Genomic DNA, 26,176 nt, shown 5'->3' with positions numbered 1-26,176 from the left:
CACTTGATAAAATGTTTCTCCACAATGACGGTGCTCTTTAAAGTGGTCAAGTGTGCTTCTTACAGTTTAAAATCAGGTACAGAAAAATGTAATGCTTACAAAGCAATACAGGTACTTTTTTTCAGAGAGAAGTGGCACGATGCTAAATAATTCTGTCCACATGTCCCCTGTCCTGTCCCCCAGTCTCAAACAAATGCATTGCTCTCCCAACATTAGTGGCTTAGTGGACAAAGTCCTGGTTGTGGGACACTAAAGTTGTGATCACCTTCCCTGGCTGGCTGGGAGTTTAAAGTTCTCAGATGATAAACATAGAGGAAATGAATCACTTTGAACAATGAGAAGTGTTATAGAAACTATCACCTTAAGATACAGGGAAATTCCACAGGAAAGGTGTTTTAAAGTAGACAGCAGCCTACTTTAAAAACATGTGAAAAAATGTGAAGCGATTCTTAGGATTCTGCATGTCATGTGTATATATATGACTCTCCAGATGTACTCAAGCACAGCTATGCTGAATGAAAGTGCTTCAGTTATATTTATACTATATGTGCTTACTAGGGATAGCTATTTAAACCAGACTAGAGGTAATTCATAGGTGGAAAATGGCAAATGTCACTATCTAGAGATGCTTAAACATTACACAGAAGCCCCTCTGGTTTTAGTGGGACATAAACAAGTTTAAAGGTTGAGCTGGAAAGAGGGCCAAGGCTGCCTACCTCTTACACAAGTCTGAACCAACCTAGGAAAAGGCTTTATACCAAATCAGGCCAACAGTTCATCTGCCTCAGTATTGTCCACAATAACTGGCAGCAACTCTGCAATGTTTCAGACAGAAGCCTCACCCAGCCATACCTGAAGACAGTGGGGATTGAAAGGGGGCCTTCGGCATGAAAATCAGCTGTTTTACACTTAGCAACAGTATAAGAAAAATACACACAGGAAAGCTACAAATTTACTTCACTGAGGATGCCAATTGTAAATTATTTTACAATTATTACTGTATTCCTAAAACTAGCTACATGGAAAGGATCACTTCATCACAGAGTGAAAGAGAAATATAGAAAGAATATGAAACAATAATAACTTTCAGTGAATATCTCTATGACAGGAGTTGTTGTCTGCAATACAAATCCCTGCAAAGAGTATTTACTTAGCCATTAACTATATAAAGTATTAAGGGGCATGTTCTTCAGATTTCTCATTTATAAACAGAAGTATGCTGCTGGCTTACTATGCAAGAAGACAAGCTAAGTACTTGCTTAGAAGTAAACGTGCCTCTCACGGTGCACTGATATCATTACTTCATGCAACATTCAGGTTCTTCTTTAAGGTCTCGTTTACAAGTACTGGCCTAGACTGACCCAGATAAACTTGTGAGATCTGGCAGAGGAAACAGTATAAGAAGAGGCAACTGAATATGAGAAAGCATTTATTTCTATCCCTGAAAAAATTCAGCCATAATGTTATCTTTTTAATTCAAGCTCCGGTTAATAGAGAGTAGTATAATTAGGAATTCATTAGCCCAGCATCCACACCCTTTATGAAAAGGAATCTTATGCTTCATGTTTATCTAAAACAGACTTGATGAAATAAATATATTTTATAAAATAAATAAATGCTTATCTAAGCATTTTTTCTCTTCAATGCAACATTCTGACCTCTAGCTGTTTCCAGCTTATTTAGGAACCCTGGAATGTGCCTTATATAAAGTCAGACCACTGATTTAACTAGGTCAGTATTGTCTGTACTGGTTGGAGAACCTCAGGCCCAGGGTTCAAATGAGGTACTCCAGGAATCTCTCAGGCCACACACTCCTGACACCCCCCCCCCCCGTTCTGCATCCTCCTCAAGTGTTTTTGCCTGAGTGGACTGTGTGCTTGAACTGCGACTATGTTTTTGGCAGCGTTGCCCATCATCACTCCAGTGTCCCATCAGGCTGATGTGACCCTTCTCCAAGGACATGAGCACACGACTAGCAGAGTCCAAACAGAAGCCGAGCCTTGAGGTGTAACATCTAAGCCTAATTTATTGCGCACAGAATCAAATGTAACAAAACAAAGAAAATATGGCTTCTCTCTGCGTCTTTCTTCCTCGGAGAGAGAACTGCAAAAGCAATAGCTATACAGAACGGAACAGTGTATCTCAATTTCTGCTCACAAGACTCCAACAATCAGTGCTAGAATGTAAACAAAGACATGTGACATGTCACAATCCCACACATCTGCAGCCTAAGTGGAGGATAGAGAGTTGCGTGCAAGCGTAAAAACCATGATTTTTGCAAGGCTGGAATGCAAAAATACCAAGTCACAGCCACTACTCTACCCATTTTGCCTCTGGTAACACCTGCTACTGCATGCAGCCCCCAGAAGGTTCCTCACAAATAAACTTAAGGCAATTGGCCTGAGGTTTTCTGACCCGTGGTCTGCCCTGACTGACGTTAGCTTTTTAACGCTTCAGATAGATTTCCCCAGCTCTTGAACTCTGACCTGCTGCATGCAAAACACATGCTGTACTAATGAATTACAGCAAAACGCATACACTGGACATACATAGCTAAAGCTAAGACAGTTTAAATGATTCTATACAATATTTAGTCAAAGAACACACAGAAGAGTTCAACTACATGAGAGTGGGTAGTTAATTTAGCAACTTCTGTTTCTAGTAGCTATCAAAGCAGCAATTGTCTCAGGCTGAATTCACACACATGGAGTTGTAGTTAACAAAGTTCTACTCTGAGTAGAGCCATATGAATTAACATACCTAAGTTACTTATGTCCATTACTTTCAGTGGGTCTACTCTGAGTATGACTGTGAGTATCAATGTGGATACAGCCCATCCAATCTGACAGTTAATATGCAATAGGAAATAAATTACCACTTACAAGCTCAGTTTTTTGCTGCATAGTTATTTGATGCGATAACTGCCTCTTATCTATGACAGTTAATAAAATTGATACATTATGGATTGTCTTGTTATTTCTCATGCTCAGATGATGAAGAGCTGTTGTACATGAAGAGTATAAGATAAGGACTCACCCTTCAGCTACTGCTGTCACTGCTGTACCTGTTCTGCAGACAGAAGACTTGAGTGCCCAAAGTTGTCATTCTGGCTGTTTTTCACCACCAAACTCACTACAAAAGCAAACAAAAACTCACATGTAAAAAAAAATTTTTTTAAACGAAGCAAAACAAACAAACAAACAAACAAAACCAGCAAAAGTTTAGCAGGTTCTTATCATTCAACAAAATTTTCAAGAAAGGTGAAACCGAATCAGTAGGTTCTTCTCATTATATAGAATTCCCTATCTGTATGTATATATCCACAAGCATAGCAGATACTCCTGAAGATTATCTCCTTTGCATAACCTGTCTATTGCGCAGGAACACAAATGCATTTTCCTTACTCATAAGCCGACAGTTAACCTTCTCTCTGGGTTATGAGTATGCTGCATTAGAATTACAATTGCAATTACAACAACCATTTGTACATTTAAACATGAGGAAAAGCACTCCATATTTTTTTAAGTCTAGTCATTTTATTTAACAAGGGACAGTGGTAAATGCCTGCCTGACCAGCTCTCTTTGCTGACACATCAGTAACCAACCACAAACTGAAATTTTGCAAGATTCACTACTTAACCCTGGCACGTGTTTAATCAAAAGTCAGCCTTTTCACATGTGTCCAGCCAAATTCTTGACTGCAGAAAAGACAAGTGCATGAACTTTAGACAATGGCATACCCACGTATTTTTCTTACACCAGTGGTCACTGAACTTTGTATTGAGACCTATCTTTGCTATTTTCAGATAACATTCTCTTACCTTCTGGTCACTATATGAGTGGATGTCTAATAGGGTTCCAAATTAAAACCAACTGCTGTAATTTGTCATCAATCTTTATCCCAGTTGGTTTTTGTCCTGGATCTGAATTAATGTTATGTATGTATGTATGTATGCATGCATGTATAATTAAGAGTTTTTAATTGTTTTTTCTAAATGCAACATGCAATATTGTAAATCACATCAATATGCCTCATGAGAAGTAAATAATAATCATCCAATTTTGAGAGGCTTCATTATGACTGTAAAAGCAACATTCTCACTATCCATATAAAGCCATTCACTCCTCATGAAGGGAAGAACAGGACAGTGCTTGCATCCTCTCTCTCACAAACCCCACTATGTACATGTTGGGCGGAGGAAGGTCAAAAGCAAGCAACCTCACGTGATGATAATCAGTCAACGCCTGTGCAAGGCTACAATTAACTCCAAAAAAGATGTAAATATATTACAATGATGCACCAGGCCATGGTTAGCGAAGGCTTCATTTTTCTTTCAATGTATTTCTGCAGGTTTAAGCCGGTAAAAAGGCTCATAGTGTTTTTTTTAGGTCATAACTTTGAAGGAAACCAGACATTTCAGTTGAAGTCTAGCACTTACTAAATGTTTTGAGAGTTACAACAGGAGTGCTAATTTAAGTACAGTACTGGGGTGGAATTGGAATGCTGTAGGAAGAGTTTTCTTGTCAAGCTTCTCCAAGTAGGCCTCACTGAGTTTTGATGACAAGCCACATCTGCATTACTTGATGCGGAACAGCAAAAATGGTAAGGATGACTAGTTCAAGTAGGGTAGGTTATGTGTGTGGGGTCCTGTCCCAATCCTGGGAAAATTAAAGAGTACCTTCCTGCAAATAAAAATTTCACCATACTGAACAGTTGTCCAGTGGTCCATCTGCTTATAATTTTGCTCATCCCCAACCACTGGCCATGTTGGTTGAGAGTGATGGGAGGAACTGGAATCTAACCACAGCTGGAAGGACATAGGCTCTACTATCCCTGCAATAGAGGGGTGCAGCAAAAATGATGCATCTCCACTCCATGATTCTATACTTCCATCACGTTTTCTTCCTCAATTTTCTTTACGGTCACAGCTGCAAAGCCAGGATTCTAGCAAAATCACCTAGGTATATACTTTCGCTCATATCTAGTTAAAATTACTTGCAACACAAAGAAACCTAAAAGCTAGCCTCTTTTCTTCAAAAACTAAGTTGGTGTGGAAGACGACCTTTTGGAGGGTTGAGTTCCCCAATCAAACCACCTACCCCAATCTTACCCACTTCACTGGCATCTGCATTTCCCATTGACCGCTGCTTCATCAACATTCTTTATTTGATGTCATATGTAACCAGTCTGATTTAGCTATATGTTGTTGTCATTGAAGGCAAACAAAACTAATTCAGAGAACAATGCTTCATCTTGGCTGTGAGTCCTGGAAGACCTGCTCCCGGCCGTGCAGGTCTTTTTATTCACCTGGCCTGGGAGGGTGGTGCCCTAACTGACTCCAGCTTCAAAAGCAAAGGTCGCTGAACAGACTATTATTGAGCTGAGGTATTGTTTGGGGGAGGTTGTTGCTGTTACTGATATTATTATTATTTTGTATCTTTATTTTAGATCTTATGATTTATGTGGAAATTGTTAAATTTGGCTATGTACCTTTTGATGTTTTATTTTTTTGTTTATGAGTACTTATGTCTGTAATAATGTAATTTTTTTGTATGTTGTAAGCTGCCTTGATTGACTGACTGATTGTTCATTAACAAGCACAACAAATGGACAGAAAACAGTCCCAGTCGCAGGATTAATAGATAGTATTAACAGATCTATTAATAATATTGCATATGCCTTATAATTTTAATAGATCTATTACTTATGCTGCATATGTCTTACAATTAGAATTCTCTAATGCTGTAGATTGAAGATTATTATAGAAGGCACACTGAACATGCTGTGCAAGTAGAGCATTTCACGCATTCAAAAAAAAAATATTTCACGAGTTTTTAGTTTAAGGAAGACTAAGTTTAGAAATCAAGTTTTTATGGAAGGAAATGTTTTGCCCCCATTCTACCAAAGGCTCTGGGAAATTACTCTGGCACTTCACCAGACAATTAATAAATTAGCCTGAGCAGCCACCCTAGACGCAGTGGGCTCTACTCTGTCCAACTAGATGATGAGTGAAACAAGAGATGAAAGGATGAAATTAGAGCACTGTTTCAGCTAGCTTTGCATAAACAAATGAGGGTTAAGAAAACAGACTGCTTCTATTTAGTGCTCAGCAGACAATATACCCAAGCCAGCACTAAGAGGAGGGGAAGTATATTTATTACTGTCTGTAGAACATCCTGTGCATTTTGAAAGCTACAACATATTTAATAAAAGTTTAAGAAGGTGGAAACATAGGGCAGTAATGTAAATGCGGATTAACAGATTTCCACTTGCTAAAACAGACTTAACTCTTCCTCTCCTCACTCTTGCAACCCCTCTAATCTGCGCTGGGGGGTTGGGAGATGCTCCCAAACATGGAGAGAACAGGAGAAAAGGAAGTTCCATCACATCCACTGGCATGGCATAGGGTGTTGCCCATCAAAATCTAAAAGGTGTGGGCACAATATAAAAAGCTCAAAGCCCAAGCTACTGTGCCAAGCTAGTCAAACACTCAATACAGGCTGAGAAAAAAGGTATGATGCAACTGCATTTGCAACACAGTGGGCAATTCTAGTTATTTCATCTCAAAAAAGAGATCATACGACTGGAAAAGGTGAAGAAAGGGATAATTAAAATAATCAAGAGTCTGGAGAGTTTTACCCATGTGGAAAGGCTTGACAATATTTCCTGGGGGTTTTTAAATCTAGAAAAACAAAAACGTAGGGGGACATTTGTTGGTTTTTTGCTTTTAAATGACAAACAACATGGAGAGAGTGGATAGGGGGGAAAACCTCTTAAAATAACTCAGGAGCCCCTTCGCTTCTTGATGAATTTCTAATTTCTAATGTGAAGCCATCTAAGCTTGTGGTCATTACCACATATCATGGCAGTGAAACTGCAAGTTGCTTATGAGTCTGTAGTGTGAAATTGTACTTCTTGTTTTATTTTTTCCATTCAACTGCTTAGCATCAAGGAGGAAAGAGTCTATCAACAGATATCAGCCATAACAGCTAAATGGGATGTCAGAGAGTGTACACCTCTGAGTAAGAGATGCTGGGATCAATACAGGAGGAGAGGGTCAATGCCTTCACATCTTGCCTGCACACTTCCCCGGGTACTGTTAGAAACAAAATGCTGGAGTATCTGAACCATCAGACTGATCCAACAGGGCTCACAATATGACAATCTACCTTGGGCTTAGGGGAGTACACAAATAAGGATGAAGGTGAGTAAGAAAGGAATCCTATTCTTGGAACTGCTGACACATCTGTGTTTGATAAATGTCATTTAGGGTGGAATTTAAGCCTTGAATCACCACATAGAACACAAGTGGCCATTGATAACTCCTTATTTTTTCTGTGTCAACTTGGGGTGTTCTGTGCCACACAAACATATCAAAATCAATCAATCATATCTCCCTGGCCCAAGTTAAGCATTCTATGTAGTACATCACACCAATGCAATGGAGACATTCCACTTTGTGGCTGGAAAAGCAGTGCAGCTTCAAGAGGAAAAATGCAGTGATAGGGAGGTGCATTTATTTGCCCTTTGTTACAGAAGCTATGAAATGAAGCATTTCATGTATTGCAAATAACCAACTCATGAACAATTCTGAAATATTAACATTGCAACATAAGACATCTCCCTCCCAACTTCAGTGTCTAGACAATTAAACTATTAAGATCTCTGGGGTAAAAACAGTTCTCTTTTAAGGACACCAAATATTGCTAAAATGGTATTTGAGCATCTCTGTCTACATTCCTGGAGTCAATACCTCAATCAACATTTTAGGAATTCTACTCAATATTTCCAACAAGTAGCATTCATAGATTTGGAGAGATCATTTGCAAGGTTACAGCTAATAGATGTCATATCCCACCAATATTGTATTTGACTTGTTATGCTGAAGTGGCAGCAGGGTTGCATTGCATAAGCTTTCACCTCAGGGCAATACCTGATGATACTAATCCTTCTGCTGTAAACTATTAAGATTTTATCTGCATGCTGTTACGTCTCAATGAATGGCAGTGGGCAATTATGTATCTTTGTGCTGGATTATTCTCATGAAATTCTGACATCTGAAATGCTACTAACTGACAGGTAAACACTTACGTAAATATATGCAATATAAAATAAGTAAACATTTGCCTGTCAGTATAAAGATACCACAAATAACTGCATGTGTCTTGCGGTTGTAGGTTGTCAGTTCAGTGCCTTTGTGTGTGTTAAGAATAAACAGCTCCACAGTTTTTTCACACATACATCCTTTAAGATAGTACAAGTTTTTCCTGATGATTCAGGAAAATAAACTGCTTCCGTAAACCAAGTGTCAAACTGGTAGTCATTCAACTGGTGCATTTCATTGCATGTTACAAAATTACTGCACCTACTGATAACTGAATGGTAAATCAATGTGCTCATTCTTATTATATTCTAATCTTTGAGCCTTTGTTGAAACAAAAAAAAGGAGCTGTCATTTCTCTTTGGTTTCAAATTATGATCTTGATGGCTTCTAAATCCCCAGTGGAGAAGATATAAGGGCCAGAAAAGGAGGATCATCTGATCAGCAAATCACAGAAAGCAACCTAACAGAGGATGGGATTCATCAGTCCCGTGAGAAGCCCTGTGTGTAAGGGCTTCTACTTACGCAATTGGATTTTCCTTCCTTTCCTCCCCATGCCCACCCCAAAATTGGCTTTGGAAACCTCCTGGAACAGTGCATGGAGAGGACGGGGGATTACTCCATCTGGTAAGCTTGCTCAGACAGAGCATTCAACATAGCGCATTGTTGAATTCCACCCAGAGCAATGGGATTACAGAATCAAGCCAAATATAACCTATGTCATGGATGCAGAACCTGTGGCTCTCCATTGTTGTTGGACTATGATTCCCATTAGTCCCAGATAGCATGACCAGTGATCAGGAATGCTGGGAGTTATCAGTGTAAGCCAGCAAAACCTAGAGGGCCACAGGCTCTCTCTGAAGGCTTATTTCTGGCTTCTGTTCTCATGATCTTGTTAAAATCTATCCTTTCCTTTTTTTAAAAAAACTGAAATTTGAGAATATGATACAAGAAAAAAATCTGTCACATAATTCCAAACATGCTTACCATTAGGGTAAGGGTTACAGTCAATGAGGTGAATGAAGTCGAAATTACACCTTCTAAGTCTATTTTTAAAAGTTCAGAGGGTTCAGCACTGTTTACCCTTATCACTGAGCTGATATAACAATTTCACTAACAGTGGTCTAGTACCTAGTTAAGGTACTAAAAACTGGACATCCCTGAATTCAAAATTCTAAATCAAGTTTAATTTGTAGAGTGCTAAAAGATCAAAACCAGTTGGTGCATTTTGTCCAAAGAACAATTGTATAAGTAATTCAACAGATGATGCGTGATGTTTCTTCAGGCTACAGATTTTTTTAAAGGTGTCTTTAATCATACTGCACGGTGTTTCTACAATTTCTATTGGAGGCTTTTAAAGTTACAGCTTTTATTCTGTGGAGCAGCATTAAGCACTCATCAACTGCCATCAAAAGTGAGAGAAGTCCTTCATGTAAACAGAAAATCTAGTTCAAGCCCATGGCCTTAAACGTCCTCAAAGAACTGACATTTTGAATTTCAGCAGTTAATGGAGGTGACTGCATTGAGCTGACTTACATTAAACTCTGTTCCCAAACAACACATGAAAAACCATACCCTTTCCCCATTCATCACACTGGCTACATTAAAACAGAGACTTTAATAATTCTTCCCATAGCACAGGCTCTGCTATTCCTGGGAACACATTATTGAAAAAGCTAGGCAAAACTGGCAAATAAAGGGGGTGGATTGAAAACTGGCAGATGATTTTAAAATCCTCATTGAAACTGAACTGTCAAGACTTCGTTGAAGTCCTGCTAAATGTAAACAAGTATCACCACTGCATTCTATAATTCCATAGTCTCGTAAAAATAAAATATGTTTGTACAGTGGTACCTCAGGTTACATATGCTTCAGGTTACATACACTTCCGGCTAAGAACTTTGCTTCAGGATGAGAACAGAAATCGTGCTGCAGCGGCGTGGCAGCAGCAGGAGGCCCCATTAGCTAAAGTGGTGCTTCAGGTTAAGAACAGTTTCAGGTTAAGTACAGACCTCCGGAACGAATTAAGTACTTAACCCGAGGTACCACTGTAGAAGCAAGCACAGATTACTTAGCTGTTTGAGACAACACAGTAGCATCTGTGAAGTAGAGACTGGAGTAGATTCAGCCAAAGTTCCTTGGTTCAGGTTTCAGGCCCTTAATATCCAAAACATGGATAATTCTGACCACTTTCGAACACTGAGGAAATGGTCAACTTAGGCTCTTACCTGCAAAGTTGTCCTCCTGCAATTACTGCAGGTGCCACACTATACTGGGTACTTTTTCCATCTGACCAGTAGGAGGCAGGAAATACCAAATCATTTTCTCAGATGGACTCCTTAGGACCAGGCTCCAGGAGTTATTTCAGAGCTTCCTATAACACTAACCTTCACTATTTGAACTTGAACAATAACAGTATCATAAAGCAACCCTTCAGTAACAACAATGATCGTCTCTCCACCCATAAAACATAGACTATACCGCCTATCCACCCCTTTCCCCCTGGACTGGCAAAACATTAATAAAATAAAATAAAACTCAATTACAAGCCCACAGTCAGTCAACTGGTAAAGCCATTACGTAAGTCCCAGATACAAAACAAGACAAAAGTCTTCCAAAACAAACACACTTATCTCTTCCCATCAGTAAAGTATAGAGAAATATGCACTTTTTGTTCCAACAAAGGACGGCTGCACTAGCACCCAAGACAATGCCATTTCAAACTGGGTAGTATCAAAGCAGTACGCACACACAAAATTGGGAAGAATACATTTGAAACACAGCCAAGTAAGAACAGACTGCTTGGTTGGAACAAACAAACAAAAATGCCAAAGGGGGCTAATGCATTTTCTGCAAAGGATACCCTCATTACTTTGTAAGCCTCCATATTAGAAGCTTGTAAGCATTTAGAAACAGATGTCTCAGAGGCTATTGCCTTGATTTTTCTTATCACAGTAAGTAAAGGAAAGTCAACTAAAATCTAAAAGATGCTGCTCTGGAAATAAAAATAAAAAACCTTCAGGGCCCTAACATCTGAGGAAAGACAAGCTTTCTATCCTTTGGGCCACTAAAATTTGGATTGAAAACTGGTGAGATTTATGCAAGCATTTTACATAAATTAGAATTAGCCACAGACCTGGATAGAGAACTCTGAAGATAACACCACCTGAAAAATCCCTGAGTTAGGAGTGTGTACGGCAACTAGCAATGAACCTTTAAGAAAGGGAAAGTCAAATAACCTTGGAAATAGACATTTAATTCAACATGCAACTTAAATGGGGCCCAGTGTGTTGGGAGTTAAGATCAGGAAGGCCCATGTGCAAACTCAACCATGAAGTTCAGTGGATGACTCTGGGCAAGACACTAGCTTTCAGCCTAATTTACTACTACAGGCTGAAATGACAAAGATTACCTATATGGACTGAGATGCTGTGATACGAGATTACCCTATGCATGTTGCCGTGAGCTCCTTGGAAGAAAGGTGAAACACAAATGCTATAAAATAAATTCACACATATTACTTCATTTCTGTATGCTTTGGGCAACAACTGTAATTGTGCAAGAACAAGTCCTACTGTAACATCTTGAATTAATAGGTTCCCTGAAGTTTAGATGTTTTGTAAAGAAATACCCAAATTGCACCACTTACAATTTCAGTATATATTTTTTAATATTACAAAACAACATTTCTATGGAGATCATAGTTTGATTATTGTTGCTGAGCTAGTATAATAAAATTGATAAGAGTGTCTTTGTCATGTTACTCTGAGACGATCAAATTAAGAAGTACACAAGCTTTCCGGTGACACATACCGGTAACTCTTATACAGATCTTAAAGGCAGCTAACCTTGACTTCAAGACAAAGCAGTCTGCACCATTTTTTCAATGTAATTTTTTTTTAAAGAAAATATTTCCTATTTAAAACAATACATTGGACTGAGCCAAAGTCACAGTATCTACAAAGCAACAAATGCAAATGACAATAGACAGAAACACATGGGGATTCACCGTACTTGACCACTTCCTCTCAAAAAGGAAAGCCATACTAATCTTTAGAAGACATGCCTTAAAACAAGTTACTGAATACAACAGATTGTCTAGAAGTTTATGATTATAACGGTAGGCTGCAGTCTGTAACTGACGTAGGAAAATGTGTATTGTAAATTCACAATCTAAACCTTAAAGTTAGCATAGTGACTCTGTTTATGCTGGAACAGATATTAGAGGCATCATCTTATTTATTAATCCCAAAATAAATTGTATCTTGGATTGCTTCTAAGACAGACGATGTTTACAGTGTTATTGCTATCACATTTGTAGCAGAAGCTTACCGTCACCACTGAGAATAGTTCTATTACAAATAGGGCTTCTGTAGTGGAACTCTTTAAAAAAAGCCATACTGATATAAATAATATAGATAAACAGTGACATTAGCAAGTTTGTTTTTTTTACCTGGTTTCGTTAGTTCACTTTTGAAAGCACACTATAAATATACTTGGGGATGATATTTCATAGCAGTGATACCCACGGAGTCAAGCAACTCTAATTCTTAGTTTTATCTAAGCCCTAAAGAGCAATACTAAAGCTCTATCTTAAATTGAAGTGGGCAGAGGAGTTGCTGAAGTGGAGTTGAAAGTTTTTTTTATTAAAAAAAAAACAACTTCAACTATCTTTCCTTTCTAGGGCTGAACTCTTAAGCCAAATACAGTTACCGGTACTCAAAGGGAAAGTCCCACTGAACTCTGTGACTTACAATTGCATAAGCATGCACAGGGTTGGGTTGCATGAGTGAAAAAGCATATTATTGATTAAGCTCTGTTAAACCAGAGGTTTGGTGGTAACTGCAGGATTCCCAATCCTGTGTTTGCTGCTGATGTGCAAAGTGGAGGAAGGCATTCACAGGGGAGCTGACTTAGGGGAAAAGGGAGGGGGTTGCTTAACTGTTCCTCTGCCAGCTGTTACCCCAGCTACCACCCTTCATTTAGACATTTCAGGAAAGCACAGGAATCAGCTGTGTGTGAAAGCTGCCAATTCAGAAATGCCGCTGTACTGCGAATTTGTCCATTTTTTATCCAGACATTTAATGCACGTTTCCACTAATTTCTTCAACTTTATAGTTTTGCACAAAGACTTGTCACACTTGCTTTGTGTTTTTTTTTTTTACTGTTTGCTATATTTAAAAAAACCCAAAACTGAAAGTTCATTAACTCTTCCTACACCCAAATTTGTTACAAATCTATCTCACTTTTCTTTCAGCTCAAGGTGGCACAGCTAGAATTTTCTTTATCTTCACAACCACTTGAGGTATGCTTGGCTATGAGTTAGCTAATGGCTCCAGTGAAATTAATGACATAGCAAACAACTGAAATTGGGTCTGGTATATCCAAATCAACCACTTTGCCTATTCCCCTACACTGAACACTATCCAAAGATAAGAAGGGAAGAAATCCTAAATGCTGTCATTTATTTTTGCAAATACGCTTATATAATTAGGGGTGGCAGTCAGCTAAGTTTTACTAACAATAGACCATAATTAAACCAGGGCCATGAAATTCAACAGGTCTGTTCTGAGTAAAGCTTAGTTGAATACCTTCCTAAATGTGGACCCTTTAAACAGAAAACTGAGTGCTATATGCCAGTCTATAAAATACAGGGATGTTTATAAATAAAAAAAGTGGTTTCCAACCAGTGTGCCGTGGCACCCTGGGGTGCCTTGAATGGTGGTCAGGGGTGCTGTGGGCAACACTGGCCTCTGTCCCTCTTTCCTTCCCTCCTCCGATGCCCTCTCATGTCTCTGCCTCCAAAAGGCTTGCACAGCTGTTTGTTCCAGCAGCCCTGGCTCTCCAGCTCTCCAGAAAAATGGTGGCTCTGGGGCTAGCCAGGGGGTGCTTCCCAGGCCCCTGTTGGGCAGTGGGAGGCACCTCTCTTTGGGGCAGGGGAGGCAGCTCAGAGACCAGGGACAGCGGCAGTAGCTGCCCAAAGCACTCCCAAGGACAGGAGAGGAGGGTGAAGGCACATTCCACAAGGGAGGGCGTTCGAAAAAGGTGAGGGGTTACCAGCTCTGCAGGCAAGGGGTGACATAACTGGGCTCCTGAGCCCCACAGGGGTGCTGCAAAAAGAATGTAGTTGGTCAAGGGAGCCGTGGACCCAAAAAAATTGAAATCCTCTGATCTAAAGTAATAAAAACTACATTACAAGGGCAATTGAGGACTTCTGAATAGCGTAACTAGGTGAATAGATAAGTATAGCCAATTATCCCACTTTTTCTTCTCCTCTATGTCTTTTTCACACTTCATCCCATCCTCCAAAAAGCACATGCACACACACTACTAGGAAATTAGCACCATTAACAAGAGCTGATAAAATTACACTTGAAGTCGCCAAGTAATAAAAATCTACTCTGGATCAGTTTCTCTTTTCGGTACACAACTTCCTCATATCATTGACCACAGATAAACAACATATCGCAAGCACGTCAGTTATATTGCTCAGAATAGCTAAGACCTTTTACCATATACTTGGTCTCTCTGCTTCAAAAGTTCACTTACTACAAGCAGCTCTGAGAAATAGCAACTAAGGCATATATTTGCAAAGAAAAATGGGCATTTGGAAGGAAATTGCCTTTACATATTTATTCTCTTTTAAAAAAAGCAAAATGAAACACTACAAAAGGAGGAAGGGACTGAGGTGTAATTGCATTTCCTCAGATGCCACTTTTAGCATTTCAGTTAACTACCTTCGCAGTGATGGTTAAAGGTACACCTATTCTGTTCCTCTCTCTTTTATTTCACTAGCCAGCGTGGGATGAGGCGTCCCATAATTAGAACCTGAAGAGACAGAGGTTTAAATAATTTAAAGACAAAAATTGTCAGGTTTCAAAACCATTTAAGAAGCATTATTTGCAATGCTTACATTCTCTAAGACAGCAAAAAACTTCATCTTCTCTTTACCTTTAATATCTTTTTCAATTTTATTGGCTAGAGTAAACATGTACTTTGAAACATTTCCGTAAGTGCTTCCAACACAGTACAGGCGCTTTGCAGATCATGTTATCCAACATCCATCACCACCGATCTTGGTAAAATATTAAAACATAGTTATCATAATCAATGATACAGATCTAATTTTGCATATGTTTAACACATTTGAGCAGCCTTCTTCTATATTTCAGTGTTAATTCTTTGATCCTTCTACCTAGCCAAATACAGACACTAATTAACTCCTCCAGCTATGGAAGAACCATGAGAGTATTCCTCAAGTTTATTGCTCAGTCATTCTCAGTATATCAGTTGAGAACTCCCCTCTTGAGACAGAAAAATATTTCTGCTGCTTTTAGGGAAGACTAAAGTACAGAGGAAAGAACCCCACAATTAGAACAAGATATATTTGTCCTTTATGCAGCTTATTTTATTCAGAGCCTGTTATCAACAGCAAATCAACTCAAAATGTCCTCACAAGCTGGATCCCCCAGAGTCGCAATACTTCAGAAAGGTTTTGTGCTATTCCTTTCAATTTTTTAGAAGGCAGAAACAATAAAACCACAAATGAACAATAAATGCTGCCCTTGTAACAAGAAGCTAGGAAGGATCTACAGCAGGCATCCCCAAACTCAGCCCTCCAGATGTTTTGGGACTACAACTCCCATCATCCCTAGTTAACAGGACCAGTGGTCAGGGATGATGGGAATTGTAGTCCCAAAACATCTGGAGGGCCGAGTTTGGGGGTCCCTGATCTACAGTCTGCTTGAGGGCTCCAATAAGCCAGTCATAAGGCAAGCAGCAAAGTTTTTGAATGTGGCCATCCATATTAGACCACTTATGATGGCTATATATACACACACAAACTGCTAGCATTATAATTCTGGGTTTTTAGTTGCATTCAACTGCATCTTTGTTAATGTTATTAACTGTCAATTTTTACTTGTTATAAAACATTTACAGTGGTACCTCGGGTTAAGTACTTAATTTGTTCCAGAGGTCCGTATTTAACCTGAAACTGTTCTTAACCTGAAGCACCACTTTGGCTAATGGGGCCTCCTGCTGCTGCCGCGCTGCCGGAGCACAATTTCTGTTCTCAACCTGAAGCAAAGTTCTTAACCTGAAGCAATATTTCTGGTTAACGGAGTCTGTAACCTGAAGCGTATGTAACCTGAAGCGTATGTAACCCGAGGTACCACTGTAAATGGTCAGATGGCTACAAATAAAGAGATGATATTGATGATGAGTTGTAGTTCAGCAACATCTGCAGGGCAGCAGATTACTACTACCCCTTCTCTACAGCATTTGCAAATTAAAAAAGCAACAGCAATACTTTTGAGAAAATGAACCAGTACCATTCAAGCACTAGGGGGTAGTAGAAACAGCACTGTCAGACAACATTTCATACTAGCTGTTGCTGTAGTCCTATCCACATAGGGGAAAGTGACAGCTTAGGGACTGTCAATCCGACAGAAAGAGAAAATGTGTATAAATGAAACATGAAGGCTCTTCATTTGCGTTTGGGATTCTAACCCACATTCTGTAGTCACAGATCAGAATATAAAGCACTGCACATGGTGTCCCACTCATACGGAAGAGATAGTTCAGGCTTCCTTCCCACAACAGCTCCTCACATTCTCCAAATTGCTCCTGAAAGTCAAGCAAGGCTCTTGGTTTTGGGAAGAAGGCATGAGGACTCTGACAAGGTCCTAGAGTGCTCCTGCCTGGTTAGCAATTTCTCAGCTTTGGGAAGGAGGTGGGAGGGCTGTAGGACCCTGTCAGAATCCTCACACCTTCCCAAAGTCCAACACCTCACTTAGCCAGCTTTTGGAAGGCAACACAAGTGGGGTTATCAAATTCCACCCACCCACCCCCCCCGCAACAGGCCAGTGTGTGGCCCACAAGTCCTGTATTGAAGTACACTTGTGGTCCACTTGGTATGAAAAGTTGGACCGCCCTACTCTAGACAACGCTTGATGCAAAAAATGGGGCTCTGGCTGGAAAGGAAAATCAGTGTATACGTCCATGTTATTCTGAGAACCCATGCTGGAGAAACACCACAGAAACGTAACTACCCTTCCATTCAATCAACTGTAGCAAGAAACAAAAAGTAACTTTTTACCAGTATGCAAACTAGGTTCCAATTGTAAAGGTAAAGGGACCCCTGACTGTTAGGTCCAGTCGCAGACAACTCTGTGTGTTATTAACAATGTTTGTTAACAAACTTGTAACTAAGCTAAATGGGCTCAAAGAAGAATACTGAGAAACGGAATATGAATTCAACAGCTATTTTTTAAAAAAGAAAAACTTATTAACCAAGTGAACAGATTCTTATAATCATTAATTCAGCTCCTAAAAGAAAATTGACATTGTTGAAGTATGCACATTTTGCCCTTTAATATAGAATGTTACACTTTGTGAATGAACAGCAGCAAATGTTAGAATGCTATCTAAATTCTGAACTAATTTAAAATGAGCTAAGTATATAAAAATAATAATCAAACCAAGGTAACATTTGGGTTTCCACAATTATTGCAAAAGCCCATCCCACACTCTATTCCTGCTGTCCTGTTACATCAGCGGTCTCACCAATGTTAAAAAACAAAACCCATCATGTCCATGGACATCTGGCTTGTTGTCACTTGCAAAATAGTAAACTCTTATTTGAATTTGTGTACACTCTACAAACAGAAGCATGTACTGGTCCTCTGGCTATTGCAAGAAGAACATTTGCTTTGAATGATTTGTTGATGCTGAATTATGGGCTCATCAATAACATCATACATTTTACCCTAAGCATAAAAAATGATGTCCTCCAACATTATAAATTCTTCTGATTAAGTGACCTACAGCAGTCACTATTATTACTCAACAGCCCACAGGGCTTGTAAAAATAGTTGCTAAATCTACAAATTAAACTTCACTAGAGCAATGTGTCAGGTCACAGAAATTCAAACCAGCTATATTTATCATTTACTGTCATTAACCCAGCTGAAAGGAATTCTTTACTTGAAGCCAGACAGTTGTATTTCAGTTACACCTCTGGCTTGTTTCCACCTTTGCTAACAGTGGCAGATAAAATATTCAAAGGAATGGGGAGAAGGAGGGAGAGAAGAGGGCAAGGGGAAAAGGTTTAACACCTAATATCTTTGCAGCCTTATAAAGGGATAGGAGGTCAGTACAGATCAGATCACCATGCCGCAAAGGAAATAATAACTAACAACCAATCTGGAATAATTTTCAATTGAAAAAGGTGGATTAGGAAGGATTAACAAGAATGTCCTGGACTGCTTGTCACTTAAAACCAGAGTTTAAAATATACAACGGTTTACGGTGAACAAGCAGCAAGCTAATGCCTGCTGCTCCGAAGATCACACTTGACTGCTCCCCAGCTCTTTCCTTCAGTGCGCCAGGGAGGAAACAAAGCAGAAGAAGGCTTCACATCATGTGCGAGCCCATACTCATAGTTTGCTTTCTCCAAACCAGCCGCCGTTTGTTTGCCTTACCACTCATTGTTTGACTGGAGAACTTGTACCATGAAGCCAACCTGGCTCTGAACAGGCAGGATTGGGGAGGCACAAAGTGCCTGTAATTTCAAGAGCAAACACCAGCAGTTTGGCCATTCACCTTATTCACAGTATAAATCAAACTATGGTTTACAGTGTCGTACGAACCTGGCCAATATATCTGCATTTGGACTTGCCCCAAGGGAGACCCATAGAAAGTGTCTAAGCAAACTCTACCTCCCTTGCCACTACATACACATATCACGGCAATCTTGTTTCTGGGGGAAAGCGCACTCTAGTACATTAAGCTCCATTAGTGAATAGAAAAGGCGGCATCCCTGCTTCTTTCCAAAATGAAAGAAAGATTACAAAGTTACCCTCATAGAAGGAGGCTCATGGTTTTCATTCACCACAGGAGTGAGGGTTCTGTGGCCCCCCAGGTATTGTTCGACTATCACCCTTGACCACTGGCCATACTAACTGGAACTGATGGGAATTGAAGTCACAAAATTCAGAGGCCCAGGTTCCCCATCTATACTTAACACCCTCTGATCTCTCACAGCTACTCTATTAGGCCCTCTCTTTCCACCAAGAACTTCTTTATCATACATGTTAAACACATATACTAACAGATCCGATTGGAACCAAAGGAATAAACTTCTGAGATGATGTCCCTTAGGCGCAGACTTAAGTTGGGGAGGCAGAGAGAGGCAGCCAGCGTGTCCATGGTGGTAAGCAAAAAAAGAGCGGGTGGGTGGAATGTGCTACAGGTGAGAAAACCATGACCCCATAGAAGCACTGACTCAAGGAAAAGCCACCCATCCCCTTCTTTCTTAAGTTTCCACGAAAACACAAAAGAGGGGAGATGAGACTATTTCCTCGACATTTCACTATTTCAAGGTTAGGCATGGAGCGGATGAGAAGCAGCGGAGTCATGGCTAGTTAATTCTGCATCTGGTGCAGTCCTCCCCCCTCAAAAAAAACAAAAAAAAACCCTGGCCCTAACGTTCCCCACCCCCTCATTTCTCAACCTTGTGCAGAATTACAGGGCCATGCCAACCCGCTCATCTTAAGGAAACCTGACAAGGCAGGTTTCCTTAAGGGGGGGGGTCTCTGCCTCCTGACCCCCTTGGCCCGCATGCACCCCCCGCCCTCAATAAACAGCTACACGCCGGGGAGAAGCGCTGGTTTCTTTTGAGGTGGTGAGGGGGGCAAAGGGACCACCAAGGAAGGAATCGTGTGCGGGGGAGGGGAGGGTTTGAAAGAGAGCAGCCCTCCTCTCCACCTGCCCCCTCTCTTTAAACCTCAAGATTTGAGGCGGGGGGGGGGGGTTGGATGAAGCGTTGCCAGGCGACAAGGCGAAAACGGCGGCCGACCAAGGTCGAGAGCCTCAAAACTTGCCGCCGTGCGCGCTCTTGAACCCACCCACCCCCCAAGCCTTCCGAGGGGTCGGCTAGCGGGGGTCCCCCCACCCCGACTGTGGGGCCTGGATTCTCAAGGAGGGCCGCTTGGAAAAGGGGGTCACTCACCACCAGGGCCGCCGCCGAGGCTCCTCCCGGCCTCAGGCCCCGCGGAAGGGAGCAGCTCGAGCATGAGGGGCCGGGTGTCCTCCCTCCGTCACCACCGGCTCGCCCTCGCCCTCTCCTCCTCCTCCTCGGCCCAGCGGGGAGGGAGCGGAAATGTCACCGCAGGGAGGGAAGGAGAGAGGCCGCTGGGCTCGCCTCGGCTCCGGCTCCCTTCGGCGTCACTTCCGGCGGCGGCGGCGGCGGCTTCGTCGTCGGAGGGGGAAAGGCGAAGAGGGAGGCGGCGGAGAAGAGCGGCTGACGCAAGGGCGCGCGCGCCGCGGCAGCGCCGCCTAGCGGCTCCCGGGGCGCGCGCGCGCGCGCGCATTGGGCGGGAAAGCGGAGCCCCTCGCGCGACTCCAACGGGTTTCCCTCAGGGAGGGCGAAATTGGCGCGCTTTTCCCAACGGCCGCTGACAGGAGTGAAAAGGTTCATTGCTAATCGCAACACAAATGAAATAAGATAACACACGTCAAACGTTACAAAAGCACACCGAGCATTAATCACAAGGTTCTGCAAATGGAAAAAAATATTGCATGTATCTATACCTACATATAAATGTGTGTGTGTGTGTGTATATGTATATATTTATATATATATAAATACACACATATGTATGTGATTTCATTATGACTGGGATATTTATCATTATAACAAGCAAATAATGCAAAAAATTTGCTCATAATGTTATATATGTTATTAAATTTAGCAGCCACTTTTCTCCTCGCAACACAAATTGACCTGCAAAGAAACAAAACAGGCAAACTAAACAAACCCCATATATAAAGACCCAGAAATGTGTGTGCTCGTGTTTATATTCATATACACATTCTTCTTTTATTAGATTTAGATACTGCCCTTCCTCCGAAGGTCACGGGGTTGACAACACAAAAAATGCCAAAATAAAAAAACAAAAGAGACATACTATTAGAGCAGGCTTCCTCAACCTCGGCCCTCCAGAAGTTTTGGGCCTACAACTCCCATCATCCCTAGCTAGCAGGACCAGTGGTCAGGGATGATGGGAATTGTAGTCTCAAAACATCTGGAGGGCTGAGGTTCAGGAAGCCTGATTTAGAGCATCACGTACCAGGAAGGCTCCTGGAGCATCTTACCATCAATTAACCTAAGATGGTGTTGTGACGTGGGGTTTGTGATTTCAGCTCTCTTGACATAATATGCTGGAGACAGTTCTGTAGTAACGCTTCTTTATTACAGCAAACAAGACTGAGACTGAGGAGGGGAGAGCTACATTTATAGGGACAGGGAACTAGCTAGAAAGGATACATTTTGGAGGGAACAATATCAGGCAATCACAGTCCTGCCTTTTGGAGGAAACCAATAAGACAGAGGATCCAAATACAGCAGCTTAAATGAACCAATAGTAGCTGTACCCTCTGGAACCAAAAGGCAGTTACCTGTGGTAGGGGGGGTGCTATAGGGGTTTCGTCAGGAACAGATGGAGTCCCAGACATCGCAGGGTCCCCTACCTGTACCTCGTCCTCCTCAGGACTAGCAGACCCTGGTTCATTTGCTGAAGCCCCTGGTGACTGCACCTCTGGGCCATTTTCACTCTGGTCTTGCAGCTCTGCGTCGTTAGCCAGGGATGAATTATCTGACCCCTCCCTGCTGAGCGCCCGGCGCCTCAGCTGATCTATATGTCTCTTCCAAACTTGCCCATTTTCCAAGGTCACATAGTAGGACACTGGTCCACTAGTCCGGGTGACCACACCAGCCACCCACCGCGGACCTCGTGAATAGTTCCTCACCCAGACCAGATCTTCAGGGGCGAGATACCTTGTTGTGTCAGCCTCAGCCTGGGGGGTTTCTCTTGAATTACGGTTTGGCATTTTATCGGGGTGGACATAATCCAGCACCGTTACCAGTCTTCTACCCAAGAGCAGCTCAGCTGGCGACTTGCCCGTCGCAGTACACGGCGTCGCATGCTGCAAAAATAACATTCGCGCGATGCGAGCTGACCAGTTACCCTCCATTAAGCGCGCAATGGATTCTTTGGCTGTTCTTACCATGCGCTCAGCCTGCCCATTGGAGGATGGGTGAAAGGGCGCGGATGTGACCCCTCTTATGAAGTTATCAGCCAAGAATGCCCTGAATTCTTGGGATACAAAAGCTGCCCCATTATCTGATACAATGGTCTCAGGTAACCCGTGGGTTGCAAACAGCTGCCTCAACACCTTGATTACGGCAGCTGATGCCATGCTAGGGACCATCGCCACTTCTAACCATTTGGAATATGCATCGACGATAACCAAAAAGACCTTCCCCTGGAATGGCCCAGCAAAATCTAAGTGCAGCCGGCTCCAGGGAGATCTGGACTGCTCCCACCAGTGAACTGGTGCTCTGGCCACTTCTGGCCGCACCTCTTGGCATGCCTTGCATGTTCGTACCCATTGTTCTATGTTCTGGTCCATTCCAGGCCACCACACATAACATCGGGCTAGCGACTTCATCCTGACCATTCCCGGGTGTCCCATGGGAAGCGTCTCAAGAACCCTGTTTCTCAGTGGTGCTGGGATGATCACCCTATCTCCCCACAGGAGACAACCCTTATGCATGGACAACTCGTGCTGCCTTGTCGCATAAGGCCTGAATTTGTCTTCATGTGGACCACCTGGCCACCCCCTCCCCACCCAAGTGAGCACACGGGAGAGAACAGCATCTTTCCTCGTTTTCTCAGCTATATCAGTAGCCGTTACAGGAGCCCCCGGAAGTGTTTCCAGCATCATTATGTGCTCCGCTGGAGCAGGATCCACATTGCTCCCGCCAGGAAGAGGCAATCGACTCAGCGCATCAGCGTGGCACAACCGTTTCCCCGGCACATGGGTCAAGGTGTACTGGAACCCGTTCAGGAATATAGACCAACGCAACATTCTGGGGGAGAGAATTTGTGGCGTTTGTTTGTTCGGGTTGAACAACCCTAACAGTGGTTTGTGGTCCGTTTCAATGGAGAAATGGCGACCATACACATAATCATGGAACTTTTTGATTCCTGCCACAATTGCAAGCGCCTCTTTGTCAATTTGAGCATAGTTGCGCTCCGTGGGCGACAACGTACGGGAATAGAAAGAGATGGGCTTTTCCGACCCATCCGGTTCCCTATGACTCAGCACCGCCCCCAGGCCGTATTGAGAGGCATCACATGCCAGGACCAGCGGCTTTGACTCATCGTAATGAGCAAGGACGCTCCTGCTACTCAGCATTCCTCGCAAGGAGTCAAAAGCCTTCTGCTGCCCCTGCCCCCATCGCCACACATTCTTTTTCTGCAACAGACGATGTAATGGTTCAGCTACCGAAGCTTTGTGGGGTAAGAACGAATGATAAAAGTTAATAAGTCCCAGGAATGACTGCAACTGCGTCTTGTTCTGTGGTCGTGGTGCCTCGATGATGGCCTTAATCTTAGCATCTGTGGGGTGGATGCCTGATGCATCAATTTTAAACCCCAAGAAATCCACGGTTGGCACCCCAAAACTGCATTTTTCCTTTTTCAGTTGCAACCCCACCTCCTTGAACTTGAGCAACACTGCACGGACACACGCAACCAGTTCCTGTGGGTCTTTTCCAGCAATCAAAACGTCATCAAAAAATGGCAAGACCCCCGGCAGACCTCTTAACAGGCGTTCCATGAGCCCTTGAAAAATCCCTGGGGCCACACAAACTCCAAATTGTAATCTGTTAACTCTGAACGCCCCTTTATGTGTGACAATAGTCTGTGCTTCCGCTGATTGTGGGGTTACTGGCAGCTGTTGGTAAGCTTGTGCCAGGTCAATTTTGGCGAACACCTTGCCCCCAGCCAGTTTAGCCAACAGATGTGATACGACTGGAATGGGGTATGAGTTTCCCCTGAGTGCCTTATTGATAGTACATTTGTAATCTGCACAGATCCTGACTTCCCCATTTGCTTTAAGGGGCGTGACAATTGGAGTCTCCCACTTAGCAGAGTCCACGGGTGAGAGAACTCCCTGCTTGACCAATTTATCCAGCTCTGCTTCGATCTTGGGTTGCAGTGCAAATGGCACTCGCCTTGGTTTGAGTCGGATTGGGGCCACCCCAGGGTCCAATTCGAAGTCAACTGGGGGCCCTTTATAACAACCCAGTTTTCCATTAAAGAGACCGGCAAATTCTTTGCATAATGCCTCGCTCATCTCAGGGCAGGTTTGGATTGAATTAAGCCCTGATATACTCAGTCCCAGGGCGGGGAACCAGTCAGTGCCCAGGAGACTGGGGCGACTGCCCTTCGCAATCACCAGTTTGAGTACCGCCTGTTTGTCCCGGAACTGTACTCTCACGGCACACATTCCCATGACATGGATGCGGCCCACTGAGTATGACTGCAAGGTTGCCGGGAAGGGCTCCAGAGGGGGCAACTTACCCCTGGGGAAGAATGTCCTCGCGGTCTGGTCCGACACGATAGTGAATCCAGATCCGGAGTCCACCTCCATGTCGCACAGCTGACCCTCAATCTTCACCTTGACGTGTGCCTTGCCTTGCACTGGAAACTGCATGACCCTCCCGTTGATCTCCGTTACGTAGTGGCAGTCCTTTAGAACATGGTTTGCCGTGGACGGTCTGCGATGCTCCAGTCTAGTTGCTCCTGTCGCTCCCAGCGCCGCCGATCTACAGACCCTGGCGATGTGACCTGTCTTCCCGCACGTCCGGCACATAGCATCCCGGAAACGACAACTCTTTCGCTCATGGTTTCCGCCACAACCAGGGTACCTGCCTTGGTGATCTTTGTGCACTGTGCAGGCCTGACGCACTGACTCGACCCCATGGACTGGGCTTTGGCTCGGAGTAGCCTCTAGCTCGTCCATGGCATGCGCAACTTCTATCTTTGGGGCCTTGCGACTGGCATCAAGCTCCTCTCTTTCATAATTCTCCGTGGCGGTGGCCTCCTTCAAGGCTGAAGCAAGGGTAACCTCTTCTTTAGCCACGATGCGTCTTCTGGCTTTCTTGCTGCTCAGACCACCGATAAACTGATCCAGGAGAGTCTCTTCCAGACATTGGAAGTCGCAGTGCTGAGCGAGCTTCCGCAGTTCAGCTAGGAATGCAGATACAGACTCCCCAGCACGCTGCTGCCTCTTATGAAACTCCAACCGCCGGGCCATCTTGGTCTCAGTAGGCGCCAAATGGCTTGTCAGGCAGGCAAGAATATCTTTGAGAGGTGTCTCACTTAGCTTCGCTGGAGCAAGCAATGCCTTGGCCAGCTTGAAGGTCTCAGGCCCACAGTAGCTCAGGAATGTGGCCCTTCTTTTGCTGGCATCGGTGATCCCTTGAGCCACTGCGAAGAACTCAAAGCGTTCGACGTAGTCTTCCCACGTGTGGGGCTCTGATGGCTGGAAGGGCTCCAATACCCTTGGACTCTCCATTGTCCTGTGGGCAGGGTCGTCTTCTCAGCCGGCCAGTGAGTCTTGTTCTTAGCTACAATCCGGACTCTGAGGCAGGGCTGCGTTTAACCGCTCCTCAGCATTCCGGATCCCATCCTCGTCGCCAGTTGTTGTGACGTGGGGTTTGTGATTTCAGCTCTCTTGACATAATATGCTGGAGACAGTTCTGTAGTAACGCTTCTTTATTACAGCAAACAAGACTGAGACTGAGGAGGGGAGAGCTACATTTATAGGGACAGGGAACTAGCTAGAAAGGATACATTTTGGAGGGAACAATATCAGGCAATCACAGTCCTGCCTTTTGGAGGAAACCAATAAGACAGAGGATCCAAATACAGCAGCTTAAATGAACCAATAGTAGCTGTACCCTCTGGAACCAAAAGGCAGTTACTTTACCCTAATGCAAATACAGACAACAATAATACAGATATAAAATCCTTTGACTCAATACACAACAGATGGTACCTACACTCAGGTATACATACATACATGCACATGTGTGTGTGTGTGTATCTATGGCCTTTTCAGCTGGAAAGTACGGTTTTTGTTTACTTTGCTAAGCATTTTCGTGTTTTTGTATTGCAAAATGCCCAGTGATCCTTGGATGAAAGGAGGTCTAGAAATTT

General features: G+C 42.9%; 1 protein-coding gene and 1 long non-coding RNA gene across 8 annotated transcripts in view; one reads left to right on the top strand and one right to left on the bottom strand.

Moving 5' to 3' along the window:
* ARK2N (arkadia (RNF111) N-terminal like PKA signaling regulator 2N) overlaps window positions 1-20,374 on the bottom strand; it is a 55,183-nt gene extending 34,809 nt beyond the window's left edge. For 2 of the 7 annotated variants that reach the window (XM_083575817.1, XM_083575814.1), the window contains exons 1-2: window positions 20,116-20,355; window positions 3,037-3,132 (exon numbers count right to left, since the gene is read on the bottom strand). The gene's annotated coding sequence lies outside the window, so the exon portion shown is untranslated. Of the gene's footprint in view, window positions 1-1,231; window positions 1,376-3,036; window positions 3,133-14,839; window positions 14,905-20,115 lie in introns of those variants that run through there. The other 5 variants (XM_083575815.1, XM_083575818.1, XM_083575816.1 and 2 more) reach the window with 5 other exon arrangements.
* LOC310744528 overlaps window positions 8,534-26,176 on the top strand; it is a 51,854-nt gene continuing 34,211 nt past the window's right edge. The window contains exon 1 of the long non-coding RNA XR_014539607.1: window positions 8,534-10,144. This is a non-coding gene — a long non-coding RNA (uncharacterized lncRNA). The remainder of the gene's footprint in view (window positions 10,145-26,176) is intronic.

The sequence above is a fragment of the Podarcis filfolensis genome, assembly GCF_964270895.1.
Source record: "Podarcis filfolensis genome assembly, chromosome: 11".
Lineage (NCBI taxonomy): Eukaryota > Metazoa > Chordata > Lepidosauria > Squamata > Lacertidae > Podarcis > Podarcis filfolensis.
Note: the sequence above shows the minus strand (reverse complement) of the source record. Positions and strands in the feature narration are given on the sequence as shown.